A 12,700-nucleotide genomic window follows, 5' to 3' on the forward strand; every position below is an offset into this window, starting at 1 on the left:
CACATAACATTGACCTAATAATAATTTTTAAAATTTCTTATCAGATTGTAAATTCTGTTAAGTCAGGAATCACCTTTACATATGTGTATATTTCTCTTACTATCTAAAATTCATGCTTTACCCGCAGTAGACTCTGATTAAAAGTTTTTCATAATTGTGATAATAATACAAGATAAAATATAATAAATATTTTCCTGCTCATCTGGTATATAAAATAAGACTTAGAAGAGATCAGGAAGAAGAAAATCACAGTGAGCTGGGAAACTGAGGAGGGGAAACTGAGAACTAAAGGGTGAGTAGAATTCAAGTTGCTGGCGTCCATAGATAAAGTCATTCAAATATGGGAAAAGTCAAGAGCAAAGGTGCTGAGATGAGAATGCACAAGGTTCATCCACGGGACAGTGATTGGAAGAGTCTGGCTACAATAGAGGTTGATAAAATGGAAAATGGCCTAGAATGGTTGGTGTGTGTGACAGACTAAATAATGCTCTGTCCCAAAAACATCCATGTCCCATCCCTGAAAGCTGTGAATCTTACCTTATATGGCAGAAGGGACTTTGCAGAAGTGATTAAATTAAGGATTTTGAGAGAAGGAGATTATCCTGGATTATCCAGGTGGGCACAATGTTATCACAAAGGTTCCTATAAGAGGATGTCAGGAGATTAGAGTGAATAGAAAAGATGTTATGATGGAAGCAAGAGGTTGGGATGATACGAGGAAGAATCCATGAGTCAAGGAATGCAGGTGGCCTCTAGAAGCTGAAAAGACAAGGAAGCAGATTCTCCTTTGAAGAAACACAGCCCTGCCAACACCTCAACTTTAGACTTCTGACCTCCAGAACTGCAAGAGATTAAATGTGTGTTGTCTAAGCCACTCTGTTTGTGGTAATTTGTTACCTTAATAACAGAGTATCAGTGCATCAGGAAACTCGAGGGCCATACTACATAATTAGGAATCTTCCCTGCATGTACTGAACATTTCTAAGCTTAGGATCAAAATATATTAACAACATGAAGATGAAGCACGTTGTCACATTTATTCATAGCTTTCTGAACCGTTATGGTAGCAATGAGAAAGGAACTGTGGGGAAATGATTGGAGACTGTCTTTGAGGAACTCAGAAAAAGGAAGGAAGATTCAAAGAAGATACCTAAATTATGAGTGTGAGAGGTGTAATTGTGGGAATAGAGAAGGTAGCTGAAATAGCAAGAGCCAAGGAAATGATGAGTTAAGTGTCAAACGTTGAGTTTAGCATACTGAGGTCATATCCATTAGTCAGTGGAAGGTGTACTACTAGAGACGGAAAGATGGCTTGGAAATACTGCCAACTGGTTGTGAAGTCCAGGAAAGTAGGAATATAGCCCTTTCCTCATTACCCACAGATCCAAATACAGCACACCACACCAAGCAGATGCTAAAGACATGGCTGTTAATGGAGAAATTATCTGATCTTTCAAATGAAATGTATTGCAGATATTTCTCATTTTAAAATAGCCTCATTGGGATAAATATCCAGCTGTAAAGATTTCTCTCTCTCTTAATTGATCTCTCCTCTTCCTCTTTCCAGTTTTTCATCTGGATTCCAGAACCCCTATCTATACATGTGGCTTCAATGGGGAAGATTGCTCAGTCCTTATGCCATCCTCTGGGTCTTGATATGTTTGCTTGACTGTACCTTGGCCCACCAGGTCCCTGGGTGTCCTGAAATGGTCTGTGCGGAATTGAGACTGTCACATGGGCCATTTGAGCATCACTTTGGCGCTCTTGCAGATGCATGGCCTCCAGGTGCAAGGTGGTACAATCACTTCATCACTATCAAAGGCCTCCTGTGTTCCTCCCAGCACTTCTATGTCATCTACTACTTAGAGATCTTGGAATTCACAGTTGCATTCTCTGCATCATTCTGATGTGCTAGATCCAATGAAGTTGTCAAGCCCAATTGCCTAGGCCACCTGCCTTCATCTTTGTTACTCAACCATTCCCACATCATGGTGGACAGGGTAATGTTCAATATGGACTTCTCTGAGAGTCTTGTAGGCTCCCTCAGGCTACACCTTTAAAAGCCTTGAATCCTCCAAATTTATCTGAGTATTTAAAAACAGCCCCTTAGCTTTTAAACCTATTGTCTCTCCAAAGAATTGAAAATATCAGATTTGAAATTCAAAGCTGAGCAATGACTTCTTGGTTGGAGACAGTATTTCTTCTTTCCTTCCTTAGAGCAGTGAGCCTTGGTCACATGACTTAGCCTTAATGAGAATAGACTGCAGGGAAAGAAAAAGGGAAAAATCTAATGGAAGTCATTACAAAAGCATTATTTGCCTATAGAGGCAGAAGAGAGAGTTGGAGTCAAGTGTGTGAATGAGTGTGGAAGGAGAGAGAAAAGAAAGAAGAAAGGGATGAGGACTGAGTTGGAAGCACCTACAGTCAGGAGCAGGAGAGAAAGAGGAAATAGAGCAGACTGAAAAAACAGTGATCGAGACAGGAGGAGAACCAAGCTCTCAGAGTCCCCAAATCCAAGAGAAAGAGAAGATTTCCCAAGGGAGAGATGAGCAGTAAAGCAAAACATTAAAGAGATAAGGAGAATGCATATCTAAAGGGGGCCCAGAGTCTGACAAGTCCAAAGTAACTGGTAACAACTGACAGGTGTGAGTTAGGGGTAGGATTTGGATTAGGGTCCAGAGATCATCCAGTTAAGAACGTCATAGTAGAATATTGCTTTCTTAGTCTATTCCTGTGTGTGCCAAAAGTCTGAACAAACCAGAATGGATCTTTTTAAAAATAGATGTATCAGAAAGACTGGCTATTTATTTTTGTTATTATCCCTATGTAAATATTACTCATCATTAATTTCATATTTATCCCTAAATAACCAAACTAGTATACGGCCACGCTCCTAAAGTATATCCTTTTTATGTGTGCAAAAGTCATTCTCAATCATTGTTTTCTGTGCATGTTACATAATTCTCCATTTAAAACATACCAAAGTTATTGGGATTTCAGAAGATGGTCATCTTAGTCCCTACTATAAAACTCCAAGCTGGAAGAATTTCTTATTGTTCTAATGAGCATACTAAATATAAGAAACAACTCTTTTGTTGTCTCAAGAATTGCTAAGCTTTAAGTAAGGGACAGACGTCAGTTTGGGGATCAAATGAAGGCCCATGCTACAAAACATTGCGTCAATTCCAAAAGGAACTAATGAGAAAGAAGATTAAATATCACGAGTATCTAAAGTTCATTTCAGTGGATACTCAAGGAATTGGATTTATACGTAAGTTACTTTATTGGTCACTGTAAAATTCCTCATCATTCATTCATTCATTCACTCAAATTCATCCATAATTATACTTTTTCAGTTAAGCATTTCATCATAAAAATATATCAACAAGGCAGGCAGATTATACTTGTCTATGTATCATAGGTATAAAAAGATATCTCTATGGGGTTTTTTTTTATATACATCTATTAAAATGACTCAGACTAGAAAACTGCCTGAAAGGTAGAGTGATCAATCTGGCAAATACTTAACTAAAAAGACTTATGAGTTCTAAATGCAGTGACTACAGGCAAGATATTGAAGCTTTCTGAAGCCCAGTTTCTCAGTCTATAAAATACTTATGAATACCATAAATATTTAGGATAATGATGGGTATAACATATATGCTAGAGTAAGATACAGTGCATAAATTTTAAGTGCTAACATGCTGCTCTTTTATCAGGGGTTTTGCAAAAATATAAAGCAGGAAATATAGCTAAGTCATGGAATGGAGAATCAGCATAAGATTCCTTCAGAATAATTTTCTCTCAATACAGTGTAATCATTTCAGCATGTCATTCCATTGACATAGGCTCTGAGTATCCAGAATACCAGTGAAGTCCCTGAGTCAGATTGCGCAAAAATGAAAATTGAAGCCATGTGATCCATTCTTTACTCATTTACTTAATTTCTAAATAAAAGCCTGTCCTCCTGATCAATAGGATAGCAAGGCTGTCAACCTCACTTCTTTTACCAAAATTTAATAAAGCCCACCTGGGCCTTCACAGTAACAAAGAAAAATTAGGTGTAGAATAGAAAGTGCATTGGAGGGTGTGAAGAGCCCATTCAAAGCCTGACACATTCTTGAGAGACAGGCAGAAGCACAGACGACATTGTTACCAAATCAGGCAGATAAAAAAAGCACGTAAGATTTACAGCTGACATCATCTAATTCACTGACCTGACTAGGCTTCAAAAGAAGGGCTAAAATTTCTGAGGTTGAAAAAGACCGAAAAGACAAAACAAAAAGCTTGGGGGACCATGACAGCTGAGGAGGGAATGAATGCTCTGAGCAGATGTCTTCTGCACAAAGTAACACACATCCTGCAGAAACACCTTTAATGCGGAAACCAGCATGGAAAGGCACAGAGTTTTGATCTCACATTGTGATTTTTAAAAAGAAAATAAAATAGAAATTTATTTTTATGGACGTCTCATTGACGGTCTCTGAACTTTAGTAGATAAACATTAGTGGGTGATAATAAATAAAAGCAGTTTTCTTTTCGTCAAGTGTCCAGAGGTCCTAGGAGGAGAAAACAGCAACAAATTTTGTTAGAAAGATGGCAGGCAACTAACTTCTTCCCTTCCTGAAAAATAATTGGTATGTGAGGAAAACACAATGAAGTACATATTAACAATGTAAAAGCTGGGTTTTAGAAAGACTCCAACTTCCAACAGATAGCAAATCATTGATTTCTTTCTACATTATCAGAGAAAAATCTGAGAAAGAATTCAGATGCATATTTACTATCCATCAAATAATATTTATACATCTATTTTGCATATCAATTAGAGCTTTGACACATTGTGGGTGGAAGCAACTATTTAATTAATATTTTTACAAGATTGTTTTTCTTTTCTTTTCAGCCTTGTCTTTGATTCAGAGTTCTTCTCTCCCAAATAAAAACAGTGAAGCTGTTTTTTCCTTGAAATGAAGGATGGTCCAACAACCGGTTTTGTTTGTTTGCTTGCTTGTTTGTTTGTTTTCATAACATGTTTGAGTAATTCTTCATATTAAAGCCATCTGGATTTCCTCTTTTTTCTGAACTCTGCTTCTCTTTCCTACAACTCTTTTTCTTGTGTCTATGTGTACAGCTGAACTATTATATATGAATACAGTTTATTTTAAGTGTGACAATGGGCTATAAATTCCCAAGATACCTTCCAAAGACAAGATCCTATGAAAATTTAAACTTTTCTCCCTAAACACTACTGTGATACAAAGAGCTTTCAATGTTCTCTTGATAATTTATCCTATGTTATAAAATGAGAACTGTAGAAGCTTGTGTAGCCCAAGCCTGTAACTAACATTATACACACAGCAGCAGAGCTGGATGGAAGCTCAGGCATCGTCCTATCCTGGGTTCTCAACCCTGGCTGAATATCCTAACCACTGCAGGGAGCTTTAATACACTGCTGGCACTGTCCCATTCTGACTTCATGTTTCTCAAAGCCCCTCAGATCATTTTAATGTGCAGCCAGCATCTCATCCAGCACTCATCAGCAGTCACGGAAACTAAAGCCCAGTAGGTTCAATCATAAGCCACCTGCATAAGGTGAAAAGCAGCAAAGAAAAGGTTGGAGACCCACATTATGAGTGTGGGGTTCTTCCAACCACAAGGACTACAGAATTGCAAAAGGTTTCCTGAGGAACATCGTCTGTGTTTCTTTCATTGTCCTTCAGTTTTACCCAGGTCAGCATCAGCTATGTAATCTGTAGGGCCCAGTGCAAAATAAAAATGTGGGGCCCCTTTTTCATAAAGGACTAGGCATTTCAAAACGTTGGAATTAAACCAAGCAGAGAATTAAACCAAGCCCAGAGCCTTTCTAAGTGCAGGACCTGATGTTACCTCACAGGACACACACCCATGAAGCTGACCCTGCTCCAGGTTTTGAAGACATTTTGTGTTCAGTAACAACATGTTAGTAAAAAAAAAAAAAAAATGATTCCACAGATATAAATCAGGAAACAGTGCTGAACAAGTCTTTGGTTTTGCTTTTGTTTGTGTTCTTATTTGTTTGTTTAATTTTTTAAATGTAGGCGCTCTCAAGAGACTTCAATAAGCTAATTTCATTGTGACCACTTTAGCCTGCCTCTCTATCAAAAGCATTCTGTGGTCAGACAGAGAAAGTCAAATACTGTATGCTCTCACTCATATGTAGAAGATAAAAACAACAATGACGACAAACAAACACGTAGATACAGAGATTAAATTGGTGGTTACCAGAGGGGAGGAGGGGAGGGAGGAGGGTGAAAGGGGTGACAGGGCACACGTGTGTGGTGATGGATGGTAATTAGTCTTTGGGTGGTGAACATGAGATAGTCTGCTTAGAAATCAAAACACAATGATGTACCCCTGAAATTTATATAATGTTATAAACCAACGTTACCTCAATCAAAACAAAAAAGAAAAGAGTCTATGAGACAAGAGCTTTACGGGAACAGTAGAACAGAGAAGGAAGGAATCGATACAAGGGCATGTTATTGAGCCAGCCACCATGGTAGGAAACTGAGCTAGATCTGCCTAGAACCTTCTGAAGAGTCACGCAGCCTGGGCCTCAGTATTGTAGACCCCATAGGGGAGGTGGGAGAGGGGAGTTTTTATTCCCTGAGTCTTGTGGGAGTATGGCCCTGTGGGGGGGTTAATCCCCTGGCCCTTCCAGGTAGCATGTGAGAGTATCAGGAGAGAGTCACGCTCCCTCAGGGTGATGCCTGGGTGAAGCAGCAAGTGCTGGAGGGGCAAAGAGGCCCTGATAGAGTGACTCTGCAGGCTAGGGCTCAGCCAGCAGCACTCCCAAAGTGATTTTAGCTAAAACTTTCTGCTTCCCAGAATACCTATTAACATCTTTCTGGACACACGTGGTATCCATGGAGCACAGTTTGGAACAAAGTAGAGGATCTATTATTAGAGTTAGATAGTCCTTTTCAAAGAAATTACACAGTGGGAAAGCCAGGTTGAGGATAAGAAAGACCAAAGGAAAGATTAGGACAGAGAGTGAAAGCCTGCATCCTGCTGAAGGGCAGTAATTGTCTTGAACATTCTCCCACAGGTACAAGCAGGAGGATTCGGCCCTACTGACTCTGCTCTGTGCCAGCTCTTCTGAAAGTCTTTAATGTACATCCAGAGAGTTTTAATAGGGCTATCATTTTTATGCCATATAAGGCAGACGTTTTTCAAATGAATGCTAGATGAAAGAGAAAATAGCACTTTCTGCCTGCAAACTGGTAATAGGAAAAGGTTTTAAGTGAACTTGGCTACAGCTGAAAATTACACAGAGAGAAACCAACTCCTTGTTTAAGACAATCCTGAACACAGGCACTCTTGGTCACTGAGACTGCTGGCAGTAATTCACACAGACATACTGTGAACAAATGTCTTCCTCCTATATTTGTTTAGCTGTGACAGCAGAACTCATAGATCAATCTTAGCACTAAGAAGAAAAACTTGCTAAATGGGCTTGGCGTAGGTGTTCCCATAGATGCAATACAATTAACGTGGAAAATAAAACAAAAAAATTTACATAATTAAGTTATAATTTCTACTTTTACTTAGGGATTCTATATGTCAGATTTCCATCAATAGCTTGCTCTTTAAAATAATTCCTTTCAAACATCTCTACATCACCTTTCCCATTTTCTCAGTCCGGCAGTATTTATTTAGTGTTGATAATGTCCAGAGCCCTGAACCTGATTGTGCGTGTCAGCAAGATGTTTATATACTTAGAAAAGCACAAAGAACTCTGTCACTCAGGGAGGCTATAATTGAACTATCAAAATGACAAAACTTCCTGCTTGGTAGAACATTTTTGTCATAGGTTTTCAAAAACCAGATTTATCTTAAGAGCAATTCAAATCCTTAGAGAGAATGTTTTTATCATAATTTTCAAAATGTAATTATCTTACTCTAAAATGTTTATTTGCCATTGGAAAACATGGCTTTAAATATTTAGTTTTCCATCTGTTTTAAAATACGACCACCCACAAAGGCTGCATGTTGCCAGTTTTTCCCACATTCCTTTTTATTGCCACACTGTGTTTCTGCTTGTCAACCTTGGAATTTCTCACAAAAATAGCTCAACAGCAAGAAACTACAAAGCAAGTTAACTTTAAAACCAGTGTAAAAGTATATGAAAAAAATGCACAAGATATTCTTCTCTCACTGCTGTATAATATTTAAATTTACTCTTAGATATAGAATCTCAGTAAAATCACCTTATGTCAATAGGGATATTGTTTACAGGCCTCACATGAGCAGAAATTTCCCTTAATATAAAAGCTAAAGATCACGCAAAGAACCTTAATCTTATATACCTGGAATTTATGTTCTTTATACTTCATTTTATTTCTGAATTTCATATTTCTTCTTTGCCACATCCCTACTTGTCATTCAATAAGATAAGACAAATATGCTGGAATTATATCTCTGATTCCGGATTACTCTTAACCCAGCAACTCATAGTTTCTGCACCTCAGTTACCTGGTCTGTAAAATTAGGATGTTGTACCGAATAACCGCTGTCCTCCTTAATTGTTATAATTAAATGTTGTTACTGTAGCTTTAATGCAGGCCTTCTTGTGGAAGAGATGGCCCCAAAATCTTCCCATACACTCCAGGTTAGGATGGTAGATTGAACATTTACATCGTATTTCATTCTTTTCCCAAATTTCCATTAAAACTTTAATAACTAGATGTTTAAATAAAAGGAACCTGAAGACATGAAGTCGAGTGAAAAGCTCAGAGTATAGGCAGACTAAATAACTTTGAACCCACTGAAGGTTGACTGCAGAGCCCACCTTTCCTCTGACCCCACTCAACTCCCAAAGACTCCAGGAGCCTGGCACCCACTATCCAGGCAGGGAATCTGACCTTTCCCAAAGGAAATACCTAGGAAGGTATCCCAGCAAATTATTAACTCAGAGTCCAATTTGAGGTTCAAATATGAAAACTCCATCCACACATTCAGGATCACTAATCACCTTTTAATTTCCTCACCTTAAATCATGAGTAGGCAATCAAGGATTACCAAATATCTGAGCCAAGTCTCAAAATGGATGGGAAGATCAAAACGAACAACTGACAAAAACAACTAGGAGGAAACACAATCCAGCAACCATCATTGATATCCTCAGAGAGATAAGAGAAGATGCTGCATCCATGAAACAAGAATAGGAGGATATTTAAAAAGAAAAGAAAAAAGAAGGCCTTCAAATTTAAAAATATTCCAGAAGAAAAATATTTTTAAAAACCACTATTGAAAGATTAGAAGATAATTTGAGTAAATATCCCAGAGAGTAGATCAAAAAGACAAAAGAATGAAAAATAAGAAGGAAAATATAACAAAATTGAAGCTCTAGTCTTCCCATGAAGAAAGGACAAGAGAAAATGGAAGGCAGGATATAATTTAATTTCTCTTAATTAAGGAATATAATTTACCACACTGGAAGGACCTATGACAGTGTGGAAACAAACCCACACTAAGGAATATCAATGTAAAATTTCAGAATTCTGCATGAAGACAAAGAGAAGATTCTATGAGCTTCCAAGGAAGCAAGAGGGTGAAAAAGGATCACATACAAAAGATGAGGAATCAAGTGGCTTTGAAGTTCTCAGCAGCAACACCAGTAGTACTAGATAAACACCTTCATAATGTCAAAAGCAAATAATTTCCAACCTAGAGTGTTTTACAAAATCAAGCTGTCAAGTATGACGGTAGAATAAAAACATTTTCAGTACATACTTGGTATCAAGATATCTGTCATGCATGATCTGTTTTTAAGAAGTCCCTTAAAGATGTACTTTATCACAATGAGAAAGAAAAGCCTAGAGAGAAGATACAGGATGCAGGAAACAGGAGATGTCATACAGAACGGTGAAGGGAATCACAAGGAGACTCTAGGATTTCAGTGACTCGTTGCCACAGTGTGACTCAAGAGGCAAACAAGAGCTGAAATCACCCAGATACCCCCTGCTACCTCTTTTTTATCTGGGACAGAATGTACAGATGAGCCTGATCCAGATTTTCATCCAGACTTGCCAGAAGCAGGTGCTATGAAGTTCTTCCACCGCTCCACTCTCCACCATGTCCTGCTGCAGGGATTAACCAAGGCACTCATTTCCCTGACAGAAGCGCTCATGGTGGGTTTAGAAACACCACGTACAGAGCAGCCCTCTCCTGCTGACCCTATTCCTGCTGGACACCTAGTACCTGCCTGCCAAGTATCTATACTGTGGGGGAGAATGTACGAGCCATATCTCTATTCTATTGTATGTAACCCTTATAATTCATTACACAACACAATAAATGAGAATTATTGGCTATATATCACTGTTCTGAGCTTTGTTACTACATAATCATCCCCGAAAAACTAACCTATTCTAGGGGTACTGACAAATCAGTTTTCTATTCCCTCAAGACTGAGGACCACTTTCTGATTAGTTCATCAGAGAAATACTCATGGGAGGAGCCCCGTAACAGCAGCCAGACCACCAGCTTTTCTTGATGTCTTCCGAGGGTCTTGTGTCTTTTCATTTGAAACCTCATCTAATACTTAGTCCATTATTCTACTTCATCTCCATCAAAAACATTAAACCAGCCAAACAAAAACTGTCATCGAGTAGGACAGGGAATGGTGTGACTCTTACTGAGACTGTCATAAGAAATTGCTTGATTTATGTTAACAGTGAAAAGTGCATATTATGGCCACTAATAGATAAGAGTAGTAAAATAGATCTCTGTGAGGACTTCTTAAGACTACCAATGTCCCTCAAACCACTGAGAAGAGAAGTGTGATGAATTCTTCCTGCTTCTTACATCAGTTAACTTTCATGGCAGAGAACCTTTCCTATTAAGAGCTGAACTTAAATGAATGAGAAAGGAAGCAGAAATTGTGATGAAGGTTTTTGTTTGTGTTTGATTCATTTATTTCACTTTTTTGGTTTTATTACAGTGATGAGAAAAGGAAACAGACTCTCCAGAAAAGGTGTTGTTTACATTCAAAAAAACAAACATGGTGAGGCCCACCGGGTGGCACAGCGGTTAAGTGCGCACGTTCCACTTTGGCGGCCCGGGGTTCCCTGGTTTGGATCCTGGGTGCGGACATGGCACCGCTTGGCAAGCCATGCTGTGGTAGGCGTCCCACATATAAAGTAGAGGAAGATTGGCATGGATGTTAGCTCAAGGCCACTCTTCCTCAGCAAAAAGAGGAGGATTGGCAGCAGTTAGCTCAGGGCTAATCTTCCTCAAAAAATAAATAAATAAATAAAACATGGAGAGATGTAGGAACACAAATAAAGGTGAATAAAGCTAGAATAAAGATGTTTTAGGGGAATGGGATAATCAGCAGGTTCTAGAAACCAAATTTACTGTAATAAGGAAACTTCAGCCAAGAAGAAATGTTCATCCCCTCATTGACAAGTATAAGAGCAAAGTTCTGATGACCTGCCTGGAAAAACGCTATTTCCTACAACTATCATTATTACTATTATTATTATTTTACTTAATCACATTCCTCCTTTTATACAGTTACAAAACATTTTACTCATTCAGCTTTATAGTGTGAGTCATTGAGGGAACGTTGCTTTTATTCAGAAGTGCAAGAGCTAGATGTCTCTGATTTTAAATGATAGTCATCAGCATTAATCAGGGGATTATGATATAAATAAAGCAAGTAGACATTTCAAATTTTCCTTGACTTCTTTCTTCGCTGTATAAACAAAGTCATGTTCAGAAACAAAAGTGCTTATAAGAAGGAGGGTAACTGAGGCTAAGGAGCTTTCTAAGAACCTGCGTTCTTGGTTGCCTGGTTGCATTTCATGCTGCCCATTACAACTGTGCATGACATCAGCAGGCCAAGAAATGAGCTCCTCAGGTGGATTCTGTGACTAAAGTGATAAAGAGCAATTCCTGTAACACTTTTCTGAAGATAATTACAACATTCCCCTTTTATAACAGAATATGTTCCAATGCTATGTTGCTTCATGTCAGAAAGCCATGACGGAGTTCCATCTTTTGTCCCAATATTAATGAAAGCGACTGGAAGGGGATGTAAAATAGATTTGCAAAACTATTATCTGCAACAGTCAGAATTATTTTGAAATGACACAGACTCTTGTTATTCAAGACCCTCGGGGGAGTGAGGGAGATAGAAATCACAAACACATTCCCCTTTTGACCCTTCTATCAGGTCAGACTTTATTTTTACTTTTGCCTTCTATTCCCCCCACTCTCTCCCCATTTGCCTAAAAAGCACAGTGATGCTTTCTCTGAGTAAGAAATATGGATGAAATATTCAGAGATAATTGGAATTCTATTGGCCATCACCTTATTACATTCTGAGCCTCATGGCAGGAATGCACTTATTTTAAGATCAGACTCTCACATTTCCTTAGAGGTTACTTGCTGTTTCCGTGTCTATTACTCACTTGGAAGCTTAGAGTGTTTGGTTGCAATAATAACAAAGGTGTGTCGATACAAATAATCCATAACCAATCTATAAATCAAAATTTGGGCTGAGTTTATTATGTGTCAGATCTGAGAACTATAGCCCAGGGGGTTTCCTTCCCTAAGGAAGGAAGCTCTCTGAAGAAGCAAGGTGTACAGACTGGTTATATACCGTCTTGGAACAAAGAGCATGCATCACACATGACAGGAATATCTCTTTTAT

At 38.4% G+C, this 12,700-nt stretch overlaps 1 long non-coding RNA gene across 1 annotated transcript in view; it reads left to right on the forward strand.

Annotated features, from left to right (window-relative positions):
• LOC139073353 (uncharacterized) overlaps positions 1-5,075 on the forward strand; it is a 30,414-nt gene extending 25,339 nt beyond the window's left edge. The window contains exons 5-6 of the long non-coding RNA XR_011521991.1: positions 1,568-3,271; positions 4,904-5,075. This is a non-coding gene — a long non-coding RNA (uncharacterized lncRNA). The remainder of the gene's footprint in view (positions 1-1,567; positions 3,272-4,903) is intronic.
• The last annotated feature ends 7,625 nt before the right edge of the window (positions 5,076-12,700 follow it).

Source organism: Equus przewalskii, chromosome 9, assembly GCF_037783145.1.
Source record: "Equus przewalskii isolate Varuska chromosome 9, EquPr2, whole genome shotgun sequence".
Taxonomy (NCBI): Eukaryota; Metazoa; Chordata; class Mammalia; order Perissodactyla; family Equidae; genus Equus; species Equus przewalskii.